Here is an 18,320-nt window from a genome sequence, read left to right as displayed (position 1 = left end):
GGAATGGTTACTGCTCCAGGCTTCATTTGAGGTGCCTTACTCTGTTGCCCTAATACAAAGTAAGTGATAGAAACTGTCTGCTGCACAAGGGGATATAGAATATATCAATATTAATGAAATATTGAGATATGAAATCATGCATGAAATCATTCCACTTACTGTTCTTGGTTGTCATACTGACAGTGACTATAAATGAAGGATATTAGAGGGAGAAAAAAATCATATTATTTCAGTTAGTTTATTTTGTGCCTACCTGACAGCCCTCTGTGTATAGTCAGTTACATGATTTCTTGGGATAGCCAGATTTTTCTTTATATGTGTGTAGCTCTTTCAGCTACAGGGGAAAGAGAATAGTTAATGATCAGAAAATGTGTCTGTAAAGCCAGGAACAATTGTCTGCAACCTCAAGAAGATATCTAAGAGCATGTAACTGCTTTTTACTCATCTTCCAAAAGCAGCTCAGTTCCGGAATAACAGTGCTCTCTTGGGCTATATTTCAAGATGGTATGATTATTCTCAGACAGGAATTATAAGGATCGATAGCAAACACAACACATCCTTTCTTTTCATGACAGATTCGCTGATTGCCACCAGAGCAGTAATAATGCACTGGTCAGCATAAACACCAGAAACAGTAATCATGGATTTTTGTCTCCATCTTAACATGTGTTTAAGGTTACACAATGTGTTGTGATGGGTTTGCACCCACAGGTCATGAGGAAGGAGAATTGTTTGATCTGCTCACCTTCCCTTCTCTTTTGCTCTTATGCTTCCTCGAGTTGGGGCTGGGCTGTTTGGTGTCTCCCCAGGGACAGAGCAGGGCAGAGAGAGCATGCCTAGCCAAAGAGATAAGAGAAAGGTCATTTTGAGATACCAGTGGTTTACATGCTGTGGGTTTTCTTTGCGTGTCCTATTTAGGAAGTAGTAATGACCAAGACTTTCCATGGGCGCGTGTCAGGAGCCCTTCTGCATTGGGGTTTTGGTGGAGCTGAGTGCAGGGTTGCTTTTCCTCAGTGGAAAGCCCTGGGCTTTTGCTGTGTTTTGGCAGCTTGACATGGCAGTGGCTAGGTAACCTGTGTGTATGAGTTTTGGTTTTTATTTTTTTTTTTTTGTTTTGTATGTGCCATCCTCAATTTACTGAAGCTCTGTGACTTTTTAACCTGCTGTCTATGGGCTGTTGTTTTACAAGCTCATTAAGGTGGTGAGGATAGCGATGGCAGCAATCCTGCCCCCCTCATGGGTGCTCATTAGATGGCTTCCTTGTGCTGACATAAGCGTTGTGTAGTCATGCTCTGAGCTGGGTCTGGGAAAGGATCCAAGTTAAAAATAATCCCTGAAAAAAAAAAAAAAAGAAAGTTTCAGCAGGATCTGTTCCTGGATCTAGCTCGCCATCATTCTCATGCTGGCCTGGAAAGTGTGAGGGTTTGTACTGGCACAGAGGGAGGTGAGGAGGAGCAGCTGGGGCAAGGTGGTCAGGGGTGTACTGCTGGCAGCAGGGATGCTGCCTGCTTGTATGGTGTCAGCCTGGGGAAATGAGGCTCTTGTGAATGCGCTGCCTGTCTTTCCTTAAGTGCATTGGCCCAGTAACTTCCAAAGTTGTGAGGCAGTTTTGGCCAAATTTGCCTGAAAAGCTGCGTTGGAGGGGTGAAGGTCCCCTGAAGGTCCCCTGAAGCTCAGCGATTTATGGTGTTTGGTAGGCAGATCCAGATCAATTCTCCCCATTTGATGAAAAGTTGTCATCTGGGGCTCAGCTGCTGACCTCATCAGGCCTCCTCTTGTGGAACAGTCCCACTGTCCCAGTTTGGGTTGAATTGTGCCCGTTTTGCCATGGGGCTGACTTGAATTGCTGATGGGAGGAGAACAAAGTGCTGTCTGCAAGTGGCTCTTCATTTCAAGGGACAGGGATGGTTCATCTCGGGGATCCTGACTGCACAGGGGTGCACATGTCCAGTTGTGGGGTGGTTTTTAAATTTGGTTTTTGTTAGTTTTTTTTGTTTTTTTTTTTTTTTTTTTTTTTTTTTTTTTTTTTTATTCTGCCTAGGTATCAAAATTCCTGGAAGCTGGGATAGTTGGGAGGCAAGACTCCCTTCAGTTTTCTCAGTGCGGCTGACTGTTTAACCCTGAGGACAAACAAGTCTTTCTAGCTGCACCTCTGCATAGCTTCCCTTGACTACCAGGCAGCATCTTTGTGCCCTGCTCGGTCCAGGTTCTGTCCCCGTAAGGCTGTGCTCTTCTTCTGTGGTTGTGCCTGGGTTTCACCTGCCCAGCCTGCCTTGCTGCACGGGCAGCCTTGCTCTGCACCACTGCTGAGGAGCTAAGATGAAGACACATTGTGGTTTCCTGCTGTTTTGCTTTGTAACCAGTCCACTGGTAAATATAGCTTGTGTGTGGTTATAAATTCATTCTCTCATTATGGGTGGTTGTTGTGCAATAATTATGTAGAAATTACAACCGAGAATTGTTGTGGATTTTTTTGTTTTGTTTTGTTTTGTTTATTTATTTCTTTTTGTGCTTGATATGCCCTGCAGTGAGAAGAACAGCCTTTGGTTTCGGCCCTAACAAAGACAAGGCCACAAGCAGGTGTCGGCCTTTGGCATGGACACAGGCACCATCTAGCAGGCTGCTGACTTTTGTGTGGCTCTCTTTGTGTGGCGAGATGAGCAAGGGAAATTGGGACCGGCGCTATTTGGACTCTCTTTTATTTTTCCTTGCTTTACTCTGTGGGTAGACAGGCTGTCCTTCCCTGCAGGTTTGGTACTGTACACGTGTTTATTCTGTAATGAACCCATCCTGTCTCTTTGGAGGTGTTGGCTGTACATTTCCCAAAGCCCTGTATCTCTGGCAGCTTCCAGCCCTGCTCTCTGGCCAGTCCTCTGGGTCCTGGGCTGAGGCCGTAGGGCTTGGGGTCTCTGCCCCATGCAGAAATGCTCAAGTTCTGCTCCCCAGAGGTCTGCCCTTCATATGTGGGCCCCCTCCCGTGATCCCTCCTTCTGTTCAGATGTGGAATTAAAATAAGTCTGGGGGTTTTGTTGATTTTTTTCCCTCCTGTTTCTTTATTTAAAATTCCACTCAAGCAGATCCAGAACAGCGCTTGTCCCTGCTGCGTTCTCATTTTCCTCTCATCCCTCCTTTAATTTTACATTATTCCCTGCACTGTGTTTGCAGGCCATATGTGTCCTTTGAACTCTGAAGAAGCTGTGCCAAAAGGAAGCCTTCTTCTCCTCCCCTCCTCCCATCGCGGAGCCGCTCTTAGATAATTGCAATTAGTAGACAATGCGGAGCGAACCCAAATGTGAAGTCCATGGGTGAGTGCCTGCAAATTTCCTGAGAGCTTCAGAGACGCTTGCGCTCGGTCTCTGCTTTAGCCCTTTAACCCCGCAGCAGTTCCCCGAGTCCCCAACAGCTCTGGGAGGTGTTTGCAACCCGCGTTTTCCTGCGGCGTTCCCGGCGGGGCACAGCCGCTGCTGGAGCCTTGGCACGGCGCCGCGGCCCGGGCGGGGACTCTGCTCTGAGGGAGGTGGAGCCGCCCTCCCGCCCGCCCGTCCTTGTATCGCGGCCCGGGGAACAAGTGGCTGCGGCAGCCCGGGCTCTGGGAGGGAGGCGGACAAACCCTTCTCCCGGGGAGAGCTGGGCTGAGAGTGGGGAAAGTAAAACTCACCCCGTTAAACAAGAAGAAATGGGAGAATTCCTTCTTGTCTTCCATAAGGTGCGGGGCAGAGGGACTGCTGCTGCTCCGGGGCTTACCATCAGCTGCTGGCTCGGCCGGAGCGGTCGCTGACAGACTGGGCTTTGGCCAGCCTGGGCTTTGGAGTTTGAAAAACGCCAATCACTTGGGTTCTTTTAATTTTAAAAGTTTAGTAGTAATAAAATGGTTATAAAAATAGTAATACAATTAGAGTAATAATAATTTGGATAATTTGAATTAGGACAATATGAGACAATAGAACCAAAGAGTTACGGACGTCCAGGTACCTTTTCCTGGGCAGCACGAGGCCGAGAAAGGACCCCCGCTAACAAAGGATTAACCCTTAAAAACAATACTCTGTTGCATATTCATGCACATCATACGCGATGCATAAATTCCATTCAAGTACAGGATTCTGTCTGGTCATCTTCAACTTCTTCCTCTGAATCCTAACAGCGCCTTCGAGGCGGGAAGGAGCTCGTTTCTTCTGATAAGAGGGCAATAAATTCTCTTTCTCTGAAGGATTTAGGTGTCCTGTGGCTGCTATTTCGCTTCAAGTCCTTTCTGTAAAAAAAAGTATCCTACATAGCATAGTTTCTATTTTAACATTTTTTATAACCTAAAACTATATTTAGCACACTACTTAAGAGAATTAATACAGCATGACTTTCTAACACAACACATATAATATTCATTTTAATATCTGCGAAAAGCCAATCATATGATACGCATTTTTCACAGTGTTCAAAGGGGATGTCCTCCATGGTGAAGGGTGACAAGTGCCTTTTGAGTCCCTTCCCCCTTTAGCCTCTGAGAAGTGTCTTCTGTGTTAAACCAGGTTTCTGACCTCATTTCTCAAAGGAGTTTTAAATGAGGAGAAATAGGAGTATTAATTAGTGCCCCGTTAAGTACTTGTAGTCAAGTATGATAATTTTCTTGAAAGGATAATGTATTAGATGAATAAAAATACTCTCCATTAAAAAATGAATACAAAGTCATTTTAAACCACAAAGATTATTGTACATTTCTGAAAAATTAATGTGATTAAAGCAAAATTTATTTAATAAATTAAAAAGACCCTGTAAGGCCATTTAACTTGTTGGTCTCATATTAATTATTCTCAAATCTATTGCTAGAGAACTTCGACCTTACCTGCAGGGATGGGAAGTGATTTCTTCCCTCACTTCATTTTTTGGCTTGTAATTATTAGGTCTGAGTTGTGGGTGTGGTAATTTTCCCTTGTTTTGTGGGGGCTTTTTTGTTTGTTTGTTTTAGTGTTGTGTGGGTTTTTTTGCTGTTCTGATGTCTTTCTCAGAGATTGGCCACAGCAAAAAACCAGACCCTAGACAGTGATCAGAAATTGTATGGAGATTTCCTTGATGGATTTAGTTAATATAACCTACTCATGTGCTGCTGTCTGGATTTGGAGCTGAGAAAACTCCAAATTGCTGAATATTTTCAAGGATGTTTCCTCCTGTTTGATTTGCCTGTGATGTGATATAGATTGTGTCTGCTGGGATTACATAGACTTCCTTCAGCTACTTCATTTGACTTCACACAAGTTATATTAATTTTTTCCACATGCAGTTTGCCCCGTAAATTATTTTTTGTTTAGGAGCTTCCTTAGCTCTCTACTGAGCTTTACACATTCAGCTACCTAATGAGAATGGCTCTGTATGTTGTGCAAGACAATAAAGTATATGGTTGGAGCTGGACATATAACCCAGTTCTATGGGTTTGCCTGGTTATTTATGAAGTTTATCTATTGACTTAGGGAGGACATAAAAAGCTCAGTGTAAAACTGGGTTTAAATAGTAGCCTGTTTAAAAAACTTCGGGTTTTGTGGAACTAGGAATGAAGACACTTCTTCACCAGTCTCATCAAAAACGTTGCAAGTATTTTATCCCTTCTTGCTTGGCATGTTCTCCTGTTGGGGGTATCTACAGGGCAGGTATTTGGCATGTGATTCTCCCCAAACTCTTGTTCCCTGTAACAGGTCTGTGGTACAGATTCAGAGAATGCTAGCAGTAAGTTCTTAAGGTCTCCTAGTTTACAATTTGTTATAGTTTAGGTACGCGAAATCCATGTGAAATTTTGAAAATATTCTTCCAACTGACCAAAAAAATAGAGAATTTGGGTACCATACAATGTTCTCTCAGGTGCCCTCTGAACTTTCAGGCTATTTGATGATGGTGACTGCCGATTTTTTTTTTTTAGTTTACGGCACATATTTAATATTTTCTGTCTTTAAGAAGATAGCCTTTGCACCTGATTCTGAAAATACACCCTTGTATTTTACTTTCACCTTTTCTCTTCTTGTCCTATTGCAGCTTTGACAAGCTTGTGCTACTGAGATGATGATAACTTCCTCGATTTCTTACCGAAAGAAAAAGGTATTTCTCTCAGCAGAGCCCTTACAGGCTACACATGTAAACAAGAGAAAAAAATTTTACTTGTCTTTAGGACACTAGCAGAGCCTGCAGTGGTTGGATAATTGACTACTGGAAGCCTTGAGCCATTTCTTTTGTTTGAGGAGGTGATCGTGGCTGGAGCTCCTTGGTGGTGTAAGAAAATAGCCCTGGACTTCAAGGAGCTTGTTGTTTGTGTTAAATGGTGCTCACATAAATGCATGGGAGTTGTTACTCTGTTTTTACTATACCAAGTGCCTCCCAAGATGAATGGTCTGTACTGCCATAATGTTTAAAAGTATGATTATTAGTCTTTTCTGGTCTTAAATGATACCAAATCTATCCCCTGAAAATTACCTTGAAAATCCTGTTAGTACAAATGTTCTCATTTTCAAAGCCACCTCCTCAGGTTACAACTAAACCGAGCACCTGACTGGCAGCGCCACGGCTGCTGTAATGACACCTGCAGGTGTGGCTATGGGGATGTCCCTGTGCACAAGGCATTTTGCGTGGCTCCCACTGTGCTGCTTGCCTTCCCTTGTTGTTTTGTGTATTTTCCTCACCACTCACAGAGGGCACAGTCAGACTTTTTAATAATGTGACACTGCAGCTATAAATCTGTCAAAATTGCAAGGGCATAACAAAGAGTAGATCTGACCAATGGCACTGTTATCTTTTCCTTTGTATTTCCCTGGAATTCTAGCTGACAGCGGCCCTTAATACAAATTCGTTATTTGCAAGGAGCTCTGTTTAAGCTAGCAAATTATTGTGCCAATGTGTGACACTAACCATGCTGCAGAATAAAGACCAGTGAAGTATTTATGATGCTAAAATAATTTCAGGTCATGTCTTTTTTTTTTTTTTTTTTTCCCTTTGTGTAGTTTTGCTTTTATTACTAGTGCTGAAATGGTTCTTGCAGTGCAAGTGAGAAAACCAGACTGAACCTCCTGTTTTTTTGTTGGGCTCCCAGCTGGAAATGCCTCCCTCGATTTTCCATTGATAAAAGTGTCACAAAGGGAATCTAGAGCAGAGGAATAGGCGGAAATAGAACAATGCAAAGTCTTGGACTTGAATCACAAAGAAAGTTAACTAATGTAGATACGGTACTGGATGAGCTGCTGTTCCTTTCATGACCAGGTTCATTTACCTGTGCTCTTAGTATTTGTGGCTGCCCTCAAAGCCATGTAACAAATCAGCTATTTATTCTCTCTTTGCTGTGGAGGCTCTTTAAAAGGATATTGCAGAGCATTTTCTTCTCCCCCTTCCTATGGACTGCTTTATTTGACCTTCAAGAATTCAGAGTCTCAACAGGGGCTAGAAAACTCACATACAAGAACGCTTTTATTGTTAATCTATAATATATGTCTTTCACTAATAAAATAAAGATATGACATTTTTAGAGCTCTGATAAGGAACATGGGAGTGGAAAAGGCCCAGGTCTCCTGCTGTTTAAATTAAGGGCAGCTGATTTTAGTAAGAGAAGAACCAGGCTTGTTAAATGTGCATTTTAACACGTGCACTCAGGTGTTCCCATAATGCTCAAAAAACTTCCAGGAGTATTTTGTGAGAATTGAGAAGTAACACCATAGAGAACTTTGTTCATTTAAGTGACTGAAGGTAATTGATGCTCCTTCAGAGGTTTTTAAGAGGGAAGATTACTTTAGTTTCATTAATTAGGTGATTAACTTCATACTTTTCGTAGACTTTCTTAGCATTGCATCACTAAAACAATAGCTTCTGTATCGCTGCTGTGTTTGACTGTTGTGTCAGGGTCAAAAAGCTGACATCATGACATTTGCCACAGTGTCCCTGTGGTCACCTCCTTGTCACGTGCTGTAGGCGAGGGTCTGCATGCAATGGTGTGACCAAGGGGCTTGGAAGCCCCTGTGGAAGACAACTGGTGCAGGTCTGGTGCTGGGGGCAGCAGCGAGTGCGATGGTCTGTGACACAGAAGCTCAGTCCTGAGTGAGGCAGTGACCTGCTTTGCTGCAGTGGGAGCAGCTGTGCTCGGCATCCCGTGCCAGTGCTCGGCACCCCATGCCAGTGCTCGGCACCCCGTACCAGAGCTTGGCACCCTGTGCCAGTGCTTGGCACCCCATGCCAGTGCTTGGCACCCCAGACCAGATCTCAGCACCCCGTGCCAGTGCTTGGCACCCCGCACCAGATCTCAGCACCCCGTGCCAGTGCTCAGTGCCCCATACCTGTGCTCAGCACCCCGTACCAGTGCTCAGCACCCTGTACCAGTGCTTGGCGCCCCAGACCAGTGCTTGGCACCCCGTGCCAGTGCTCAGCACCCCATACCAGTCCTCAGCACCCTGTGCCAGTGCTCAGAACACAGCTTGTTGCAGACCTGGATCTCTGGAGCTTTGCTAAGAAGCACTGTGGTTGTCCTCTGACATACCTTCCCATGTGAAAGGCTAAACCCTCCTCTTGTCTTTCCCTCCTGTTCTTCTCCACTCTTTTTCCCTCTTCCCATTAAGATCTTTCTTAAACCTGCCAAAATGAGAGGACCCACACACTGAAGTCTATTTCCTCGTTCTGATGGTTTATTGTGATAGAGTAACAAGAATGTGCACAGTTATTGAAGTATGGAATGATAATACAGCAGGAATGTGTTATATAATGAGCAAATAAATGGAATATGCTTGGCTTATCCATATGTTATTCAAGGGTAGAAAGGAAAGTACACAGAATAGTGAGTGAACAAGAAGGAAGACTGGAAATGGTGTTTGGATTTATTGGACATTTCAAAGCTCTTCCTCTGACCCTGTAAATCAAAGCAGTTATATTTTGTGTTGGGTTTGCTTTTTTAAATTTAATTATTATTGGGCCACCCTTCCTTAAAGCCAAAAAAGGAAATGCAGCAGGCAAAAACACTTTAAGTTGAAAACCAAGTAAGAATAAATCATGGTGTGATACCTTAATAATGCTATTAAAAAATTGCTTTCCAGTGAAGCAAACTGAAACCTAGGAGTAGTAACTGCTTTAAGTGATACAATTTGTCTAGCGTTTTGACAATGCAGGAGTTTTTTCTTCTTGTCAGTGTAAGAGTCAGTAAAGTTGAGTTTCTTACTGCCTCCCCTCTGCCCAACATGCTATTCCCATGCAGAGATGGACTCTTCATGCCTGTGCCTTTTCATCATAGTGAGAATACATGAGAGATATGTACTCTGTATGAGTAAACAGAACAACCCAGGCCATTTATTTTCATCACTGTTTTGCATAATATGCATGCAAATGCCATATACAGCTGAGGAAGATGCTAAGAGCCAGTTCTTACTAGATCCTAAATGGGATACTAGTTGGTGAATGACTGCAAATAAAGCTACCCCACACTGTCCTTAAGAGACTCACTTTTGGAAAAGGCATGTTATCTGTAATAGTGGGCAGAGCATCCACTGAATCAGTTTTTGTTTAAGAAAAGGCTGCCAAACATTGAAGGCAGGAAAGCAGTATTGTTTTCTCATGTTCTTGGTGCCAAAGAAGCAAAAGAAGGTAACAGAAGAAAGGGGTAACATTCTGAAGGCATTTGGGGCTTTTTTCTGTTACAAAAAAAAGAGATGTTTATAAGAAATGAGGGCAATTTAGTCGAGTGTTCTGCTTTGGACAATTGTAACACTAATAGGATGGAAGCAGTATAACCAGTTGCTACAATTATAGCTGCAGTTACTAAGAGAAATCCATGTTCTGTTATTTGAATGAAGCATTCACCGTGTGGCTGAAAAGCAGCAGTATCTTAAAGAGACAGGGAAGAGAAATTATCCTCTTTTTTGTTTTGTTTATTTTATTATCATCTTCATTTTTTTTCAGAAAGTTTGTGCATGTGATTCATACAAGAGTTCAAATCCAGTCTTTCCTTTGCACCCAAAGCAATTTAAACAGTTAGAAAAAGAGAGTAAATGTGCATTTAAAAAGTATATATATGTATACATAAAAAAATGAAAGTATCTGCAAGTGAGTAAAATGGAACGATTGAGTTTGTATTCCCTGTAGCCCACTAAAACTTCTGGGTCATGCAAAATTATTCAAAGGGTAATTTCCCTTCCATTTTCATCAGGTTTCTTAGTATTGTGAGACATTATTTGCTTCCTTTCAGTGATGTGTCAACAAACATTACTTTTCTTTGTGTATGCAGCTGAATTTTATTCATTAGAGAGATTATAACACATGAACAGTTGTGCCTTTAGAGCACTGGCATTTAAACAGTTTATAAGGACTATGTTTATGCTTTGGATGGAGATCACTTGGTGCTGGTGTTAGTCAAATTAGGGCTGAAGTCATGGAAATCTTAACTTTTCGCCCACTTCATGTATCTTTGACAATTTAGCATGTATGGTGGGCAGTTTCCAAATGCAAACAGATGGTGTGCTCATAAACACCAGGACACAGAAAGGTGTTATTAGTACTGGGTTTGTCTCTTTATAAATGAAGGATGCAGATCTATGGCTGGTACAAATTTAGCATATTCCTCTCAAGCAAAGTTATGCCAACAAAGATGGAATGAGAATCTGTCTTCCTGGCCACTATTTTTAAACACAATGCTGGAAACTGCTCATGTAGTTGTCTCTGTTTGTGTGTTTCTGTGTTCCCTTACACTGTCTCTGTGGCAAAATGTGTTCTCTAGCCATCTTTTTTTTATTTTTTTCCAGATGACAGAACACAGCTTTTCAGCACATCTCAGCCTCGTCCATCTTTAAACACCTCTTATTCCTGTTTTTCCCATTTTCCAGTTTTGAGTATGAAAGTTACTTCTTGCATCCCTATTCTTCCAAATGTAGCAACGGGATAGGATGTCTTTACTCCTCTCCTTTCCTGCTTTCCCCATCCCTGTGGGTTCATACATCCTGAGGAATTGCTTGATCTTAAGCTCAAGTTATGTCTTGCAAAAAGCCCAGCAAAATAGTGTTAGTCACACCTGTATAATGCAGTATGATTGACAGAGTTAGTGCAGGCTGTGCTGGGATTTGCTGAGTGGCTACATGGATGCTTTGCAAATCCTGCTGTGCTGGCTCTGGACTTCCCAGTGCATAACACATAACCAATTGGATGGGCTGTTCCCATTCAAAATGTCAAATTTGTGTTCTTAATTTCCAGTGAGGATGTAATGTGATAGCAAAATTGTTCTGTAAAGGGTCATACGCTGTTTTACTGTCAGTTTGTGAGGCTCAGACAGAAGGAAATGATCAAAACCACTCGATGCTCGTTATTTATTAATTGAGTTCTGGCAGAGCCTTGCTACATTCTGGCTTTTTGTTTGTTTCTTTGTTTACAAACAAAAAAAGACAAGCACAGTTCACAAAATAAACGAAAAGGGAAATTTGTTCACAAAGATTTCTGACAAGGAAGAAGTGGGATTTGGGGGCATATGAGTGGAGGTGCCTTGGAATACAGAGAGAGTAACTTGGCATTGTGTCATCCTCTCTGTGTGCTGCTCCTGAAAGAGAAGGATGCTTTAGAGAACAGCAGACCATGAATTTTCTGTGCTGGCACACTGGGTTACCAGAAAATATTTACCCTGATAAGTTCTGTGGTGGGGATTTTTTAAGTGCTTGCACTTTGCTGCTTGTATGGATTTACTTTCTTTAAAAAAAAAAATCAAACTAGAAGGTCCAACTGTTTCTTTGCTTTTCTGCACCTCTGCTTTGTTTCTGTACATATCCAGGTAAAGAATAGTACATTGAAGTACAGTGTCTTTCTTTACTAACTGTGGTTTCTTAACTTCAGAAATCCCAAAACTACTTAGAGCTCAGTCTTCTGCAGTGAACCCTGTGCAGACAGACCCTTCCATAGATGCTGTGGCCCATGTGGAGCTGTGTCAAAGCCTGGGGTGTGAAGTTTACATTGCTGAAAAGTCTGAAGATTCAGCTGCTGGCCTCCCACCCCCAAGATTAAAACTTAACCGAATATAGGTGATTTTTTTCACAGGGATAGCTAAGAACACATCTCTTATCAGCATAATACTTCTTCCAAATTTTCCGACTTTGTCCAGAGCCTGAAGCCATTTTATATCTCAGTAAATTAGCAGAAGTAAATTTAACAGCCAGTGATACATATTTGTCTGCTCTCTCCAAAATGGCTGATTTTTTTCCTTGAAACTTGTCCTCAAAATATCAGTCTGAGGCAGATATCATAGGATTTTAAACGAAATATTTTAAAATATACTTTATGTTCAGCATTTTCTATTAAAATATTCACTTACTTACATTCACTTACTTGCCAGAGTTGTAAAAAGCTAAAACCAAGGCTCTTGAGGAAGAGGGTTGAATAGTCTTCAGTGTCACGGTTGCTGTGAGAATTGTTTTCTTTGAGCTGCTGGTCTAAAGGTGTTGTGTGCAGCTGCAATTCTATACACCCTGTCCTTGAGGTACCCAATTCTCTGCCTTTCACTGCTATTCTGTGGAATAGTAGAAAAAAATGGTGCAGGAGATCATTCTTTCCAGGTCACTTAGATCTGCATTGTTTCAGCTCTCCTTTTCTTGTCTTCTTGACTTCACAAATGTTTCTTTCCTCCCTTTGGATTAGAGGTGGAACTTTAAAAAGGCAAAATGCACAGCAAGACCTGCTGGACTTCTGCTCTGGCCCTGTCCTCATCAGCTGAGCCCCAGGGGTTCTGCAACTTACCCAGTAAACAAGAAGCCAGTGTCAGCTGCTGAAGCTCCTGCTGCTTTTCTCTGCTTTTACACCATCAGTGCTTTTTGGACAGTAGTGGTGCCCAGCAGGGGTCTCTTGCAGTTCCTCTTGTCTGGTTAAGTGGCTGTGGTGGCTTTTCTTGAACCATGTAAAAACCAGGACCTGGGAGGTGCTGCACAGTGTACTCATGTCTGCACAGCTGCCTTGTTGAATTTGGCAGCATAACCAGTCAGGACACAGAAAATGTTTGCTCATCTGGGTCGCCTGAAGAGAACAGGCAGGTCTAGGAGGTTGGTCAGGGCTACTGAAGGAACTTGCAGACATTCAGGATTCCAGCTCTCCCTGGCTGGGAGCTGGCTTCCTGAAGCACTGCTAAAAATCCCCCTCGCTGTTCCTCTGTACTCAAATCAATCCCAGTTGAAGCTGGGAGTAATATTTGCATACCTCACTGGTTGTTCAGGCTAAATTAATATTTGTATAGCACACTGTGTTCCCCATATTGAAAGGACGACATGAGCACTGCTGTTTCTAGGCAGCTACATCCCGTGCTTGAATGTTGTAAATGTACTTAGCCAGGACAGACAAGACTCATTGCATTTGTTTAGAAAAACCCTGCCAGTGCCTTGGTATATGTGTGAATGCATTTTTTTTACATAGGTGATGTGTTTACTGTAAAGCTGAAGCTCTTCTCTGTTGGAATAGCCCTGTTTCCAAGGCTGGGGATTGTGTTCATTTGCCATTTTTTATTCTGCTTGCCACTGCATTGCATACTGGGGGGAGTATTTGGTAGTTTTTTTTCAGGGTTTTTCCCTGCTTACAGTGCATGCATAAATCCACTAGCAATGCTTTTTTTTAAGCTGAGAACATAAATAGAGTAGATTATTGTCTGGTAAAGCTGATTGGTATTCCTTAAATCTTGATCTCATCCCTTACTTATTCACACATCATCTGCACAGAAGATATTTCTGCTGTCTTCTGAACTCTGTTTCACACAGCCCAGAGATGTTAAAAAATAATAATTTTATAAATCTTTGCTATACCAAATTAAAACATTAAATGAAATCTGAGGGAAAAAATGAAATCTGAAAAAATAATTAATTCAAGCTAATAAATGTTCTGGTCATAAAAATTCTGCTGCAGTGTGTGAAAGAGGGTGATTTCTCCAAAGGTCCTGCTTGCAGAGCATCTGCTGGAGATGACAGCATCAGGAAAAATAGAACAAGCCGTGGCATAGTGCGGTTGCATGGTTGGCATTGCAGCCTGAAGAGCAAAGCAGCGCCGTCTCCTGCAGGAAAACCTGGGCTTGTAGCTCTCAGCACACAGGATTCTGCTTGTTGTGTCACGCTGCCATAAATCCTGAGCAGCTCCATTGAAATGGAGGGAATTACTCCAGATTTATGCCAGTTTCGGTGAAAAGAGGCTTTCTGCTGAATGGATCGGGGCAGCCACTCGCCAGGTGGAAGGGAAAAAAGTGACTCAGCTTTCAGCAGTTGTTGCTGATCACTGGCTTTTGCCAAGCACAGAGTCACAGATTTCCTTTTTTATTTTTTCCCTTCTTCTTCTCCCTGCCCCCTCTATTTTTTTTCTGTGTGACTGCTTTGCGTGCTGCACAGAAAAGAGGACTCAATTTCTGAGGGAAGAAGGGATCCTGTGACAGGATGAACCAGCCCAAGTCCTTGCTGTGAGCAAGGAACCTGTGGAGGGGCAGATCACCCTTGCTAGAGGCATTTGGCTCCTCATTTCAGAGTGTGGAGTATTGGCTTCTGCTTCTCGCCCTCGGGAGACAAACGTTTGTAGGAGGGAGTTCCATGCGTGGCTGGCCTCGTATTTCTGTGTGCAGGGCAATACCCAGCTAAGGACAGTGAGAGCAGCTCCTTCCACGGGGCACACACGGCAGCAAAGTCTGCAGCAGAGCAGAGGGAGCTGCAGCTGGGGGCTTCTCACTTTCCCCCCATCTTCAGCTTCTTACTTTCCCCCCATCTGCAGTCACCCTGCTCTGCCTCCCCAGCAAGCTCACAAGCCAGCAGCTGTGACCATTGCCTGCACCCAAAAAAAAGAAGCAAAGAGTGGGGGGAAACGTGTAGTTAGGTGCTAGGGCCATGTGCTAGTTGAGTAAATATTGGGGTTTATTTTGGACTGCCCAATAAGTGTACTCTAAGTTTAGAAATGGTGTTAAATTACTGCAGTGAAAAATGGGATTTAAAATCTCTAAACGGAGAAGACAATAGCATACTGTAGATCTCTGAAATACATGGGTTGTTGAACTGAAGCTCCCTGAATGTTTCAGCCCATCTGTCTTGATAGTTTCTGTGTCTTAATCACGGATTTCATGAAGTGTCTAATTTTCTTTTTTTAGCTTTCTGTCTTCCTCTTGTACAAAAGTTAAGACAGGGAAATCATCTGAGCTGGATTTACTTTTGCATTCGAGAGAAAAGCAGCCTATAAAAAGAAGTGAGTGGTGTGTGTGCTGGGAAACCAAGTTTGTCTGCTTTGGGTTTGGGGAGCAAGATTTTCCCACCCTCAGCTCTGCTGCTGGGGTGGTTATTGGGACAGCTGGGGAGTGCAAGTAGAGGTGCTTACCCTGTGAGTACCAGTGCTTTTAATGGGCTGGCTCTGGTCCATGGATATCCAAACAGTGTAGACTGGCTCTGCTGAAGTCACTGGCTGAATTCCTTTGCTGTCCCTCCCACTGCTGCCACTGTTCCTGGCAGCTGTCAGGATGTACAGGAAGGTTCCTGAATGCTCTTGCACCTCAGGAAGTCTGCAACAACTCTTCTTAACTGGAGAATTGCTTCCGATTCATAGCTGCAGGGTGAAAAGCACAAACCAACCAACAGAAACATCCTCCCCAAAAGTCAGAGCATTTTAATTGATCCCTCAGGAGGGTCATTGAAGAAGGGTTGTGCATCTCCAGATCCTTCCTCTGTGAATGCATCACATAGAGCCTACTGAATTTCTAGCAAGAGTGGAAATTTTTGCCCCTGCCCTGCACAGAGCACAGATAAGGCCATGTATATTTGCAGTGTGTACTTCTGTAGTATGCAGAAGATGCTGACTGACATTAATGAGGAGTGGGAGGTGTGAAAGTGTAAAAATAAAACTCCTTTTTGTCAGGTTTACTATTAGAAGTGAAGTACATGGTGTGACACCGAGTGCATGTGAGCATGCACGTGTGTCTGCGTGTGAGTGTGTGTGGAGTGGAGGGTGTGTACTCAGTATTTAGGACAATAGTGGGAGTGAAGCATTGCAGGTTGGAACATCTGTAAAAGTCTGCGATTACAACCTTTTTCTTGGGAGCTCCTCATTGAAATCTGCTTAAAAATGCTTTCTTTGCCATTGCCAGTTCAAAATGCTGTGCTAAAAAGCACACAGTGCCAGAGATTGCGACTTGTGTCAGTTCAGCTGCCTCTGCCCGGCTTTGTGCTGCTACAGTGACTGTTGTGAGAAGCAATCAGAAGTACAATATTTTTGGTAAATTTTAGCAAGAGCAATACTTTGAAAATAAGTGTATCTTTATTTGACAAGCTCCAGTATTGCTCTGGTTAGTAATAGTTATTAATTCCTTCTCTGTGTGTGTACTAAAAATGAGAAGCAAAAAAGTGAATTCTGCTTTGTTAATGGTTCAATAAGTGTGTTGTTGAATATGCCTGGCTTTCTCTTACCAAATAAATGGACAATCATCTGTGTAATTTAAAAAGCATATTCTTTGGATCTTAACTGCCTTAGAATATCTGAGCTTGAGAACTATTGTGTATGAAATTTCTTCAGTATCTGTTTTATGTGGGTGATAGTGCCAGAGGGTTATCTGTGGAGCTTTTAATAGCTGTCTGACTGTCCATCTGCTCTATGTGACTGTTTATATTTATCCTTTATACGAGAAAGTTCAAAACATGGGCACTCTGTCAGCCTGATTCATCTGTCACTGAAACGGGTAGCACTGACTGAAGACCTCCTCCCCAGTGCTTGAGACCTTTCCATACAGAACTGCAAGATTGTGTTTGGTCTTCATTGATTATAGCTAAAGGACAAATCTTTTCCTGTTACACCTCTGAAATTATGTGTGTTACCCCAGTTTTTGCTTGTATAAGTAAGCTGCTTTAAAGTGGACCCCTTTTTATTAATATTGCCCAGTGATTAGATGGAAATGAGTTGCTAATCTCTTCACTTCCTAGCAGAATTTTTCTCTGTTGACAAACTGTCCATTTGCTGAGGGAGAGGGTAGGAGTGACCCCTCAACTCTCCAGATCTGCAGGGTACTGATAGTACATGGTACAGGCACTGTGAGTTGTGGCTGCTTGTGCTGGGCCTGTGATTGAGATACAGAGCTGTTACTACAGCCTTCTGGTTAAGTATCATTTTCTGTCCATTACTGAAAGTAGATTTAATGTTTTGGACATTCAGTTAAGATACTCTCATCCTCCTAGAAGGGAAGTGCCAAAGCTGATGACGCCATTTTGCACTGGCCTCACCAACATTGGTGCTGTTGCTTTATCATCATGATATAGAACTGGCTCAACACCCCCAAAACCAGACAAAACAAGCAAAAAAGCCCCCAACACCTACCCAAAAAAACTCATTCCTGGCTGGCTGATGCTGATCCTTGCCCTTACAGGCTGATATTTTGGGTGAGGTGTCACATGTTGCTGAGAAGGGACACGTGGCTTCAGCTAGGAGAGATTGCTGACCGTGGGAACGTGGAGCTAAGGGTAGTGCTGGTGGATATTTTCCAGCCAGCTTTGGTATCAAGTTTACAGAGTGCATGTGGTACAGCACTTCACATGCTGTGTCACAAAGACCGGAGTTCAGAGGTTTCTCCAAATGTGTGCCAAAGGCCCCTCTTAGTTAACTGAGCTGCTTGTGGTTTGTGTAGAGGGTGTCTGGGCATGTTGGGAAATGCTCCCTACACTGTCCCTGGCCATGGGCACACCTGGTCTGCCACAGCTTGGGAGATGTGCATGGGGAGATGTTTGCATCAGCTACAGAAGCACCAAAACCATTTCACAGGTACACAAATACTGAGGTTTCCCCTTGAGACAAAAGATGCTGTAGTTTGGTTAGGAAAACCACAAGGAGGTTGATTTCTGGGTTTTGGTTTTGTTTTATTTGTTAGTATAACTTACTTGTGTTTGAAAGGGTTAAGCAGAAATAAGTTCATGGTTGAAGCTACAGTGGTGGGTACAGAATGCATGGCATATCTGGTGTCAAAGAAGTTGTTTGTAGTCACATATGTGTAGATAAAAATATATTGAGTTTTCAGCAGTGTTTTTTCTTCCTGGCTGGAATTGTGATGTTACTAGCAATTAATGACAACTGGGTTTCATGACTGTATTTTCTTGCTGTATGCCTCAAGTCAGTGAAGTGAGGAAATGTATGTGAACTGTGAAGAAAAAAGAAAGGGAAAAAAAAGGAGGAGGGCAGAGTAAAACGACCACGTTTGAAATCATCATCAGACTGTTTCTGTGTTTAAGGTCTGGTCAAGTAGTGTTCTTGGGAGAATTAATCAGAGCTTAAAGAGTTCAATGCATATTCAATGTCCTCCAGGATGAGACCTCTACTGATTGAAGAACTATTTGGTCTTTGAGACCGTATCTATAAAT

At 42.8% G+C, this 18,320-nt stretch overlaps 1 protein-coding gene across 11 annotated transcripts in view; it reads left to right on the top strand.

Moving 5' to 3' along the window:
* Nucleotides 1–18,320, top strand: part of ATXN1 (ataxin 1) — a 368,814-nt gene that overhangs the window by 219,368 nt on the left and 131,126 nt on the right. For 8 of the 11 annotated variants that reach the window (XM_058027067.1, XM_058027093.1, XM_058027084.1 and 5 more), the window contains one exon: nt 3,166–3,305. The exons of 2 other annotated variants lie outside the window; for them this stretch is intronic. The gene's annotated coding sequence lies outside the window, so the exon portion shown is untranslated. Of the gene's footprint in view, nt 1–2,041; nt 2,371–3,165; nt 3,306–18,320 lie in introns of all 11 variants that reach the window. One more of the 11 variants, XM_058027058.1, reaches the window with a different exon arrangement.

The sequence above is a fragment of the Melospiza georgiana genome, chromosome 1 (assembly GCF_028018845.1).
Source record: "Melospiza georgiana isolate bMelGeo1 chromosome 1, bMelGeo1.pri, whole genome shotgun sequence".
NCBI lineage: Eukaryota > Metazoa > Chordata > Aves > Passeriformes > Passerellidae > Melospiza > Melospiza georgiana.
This window is presented reverse-complemented; position numbering and strand designations above follow the sequence as displayed.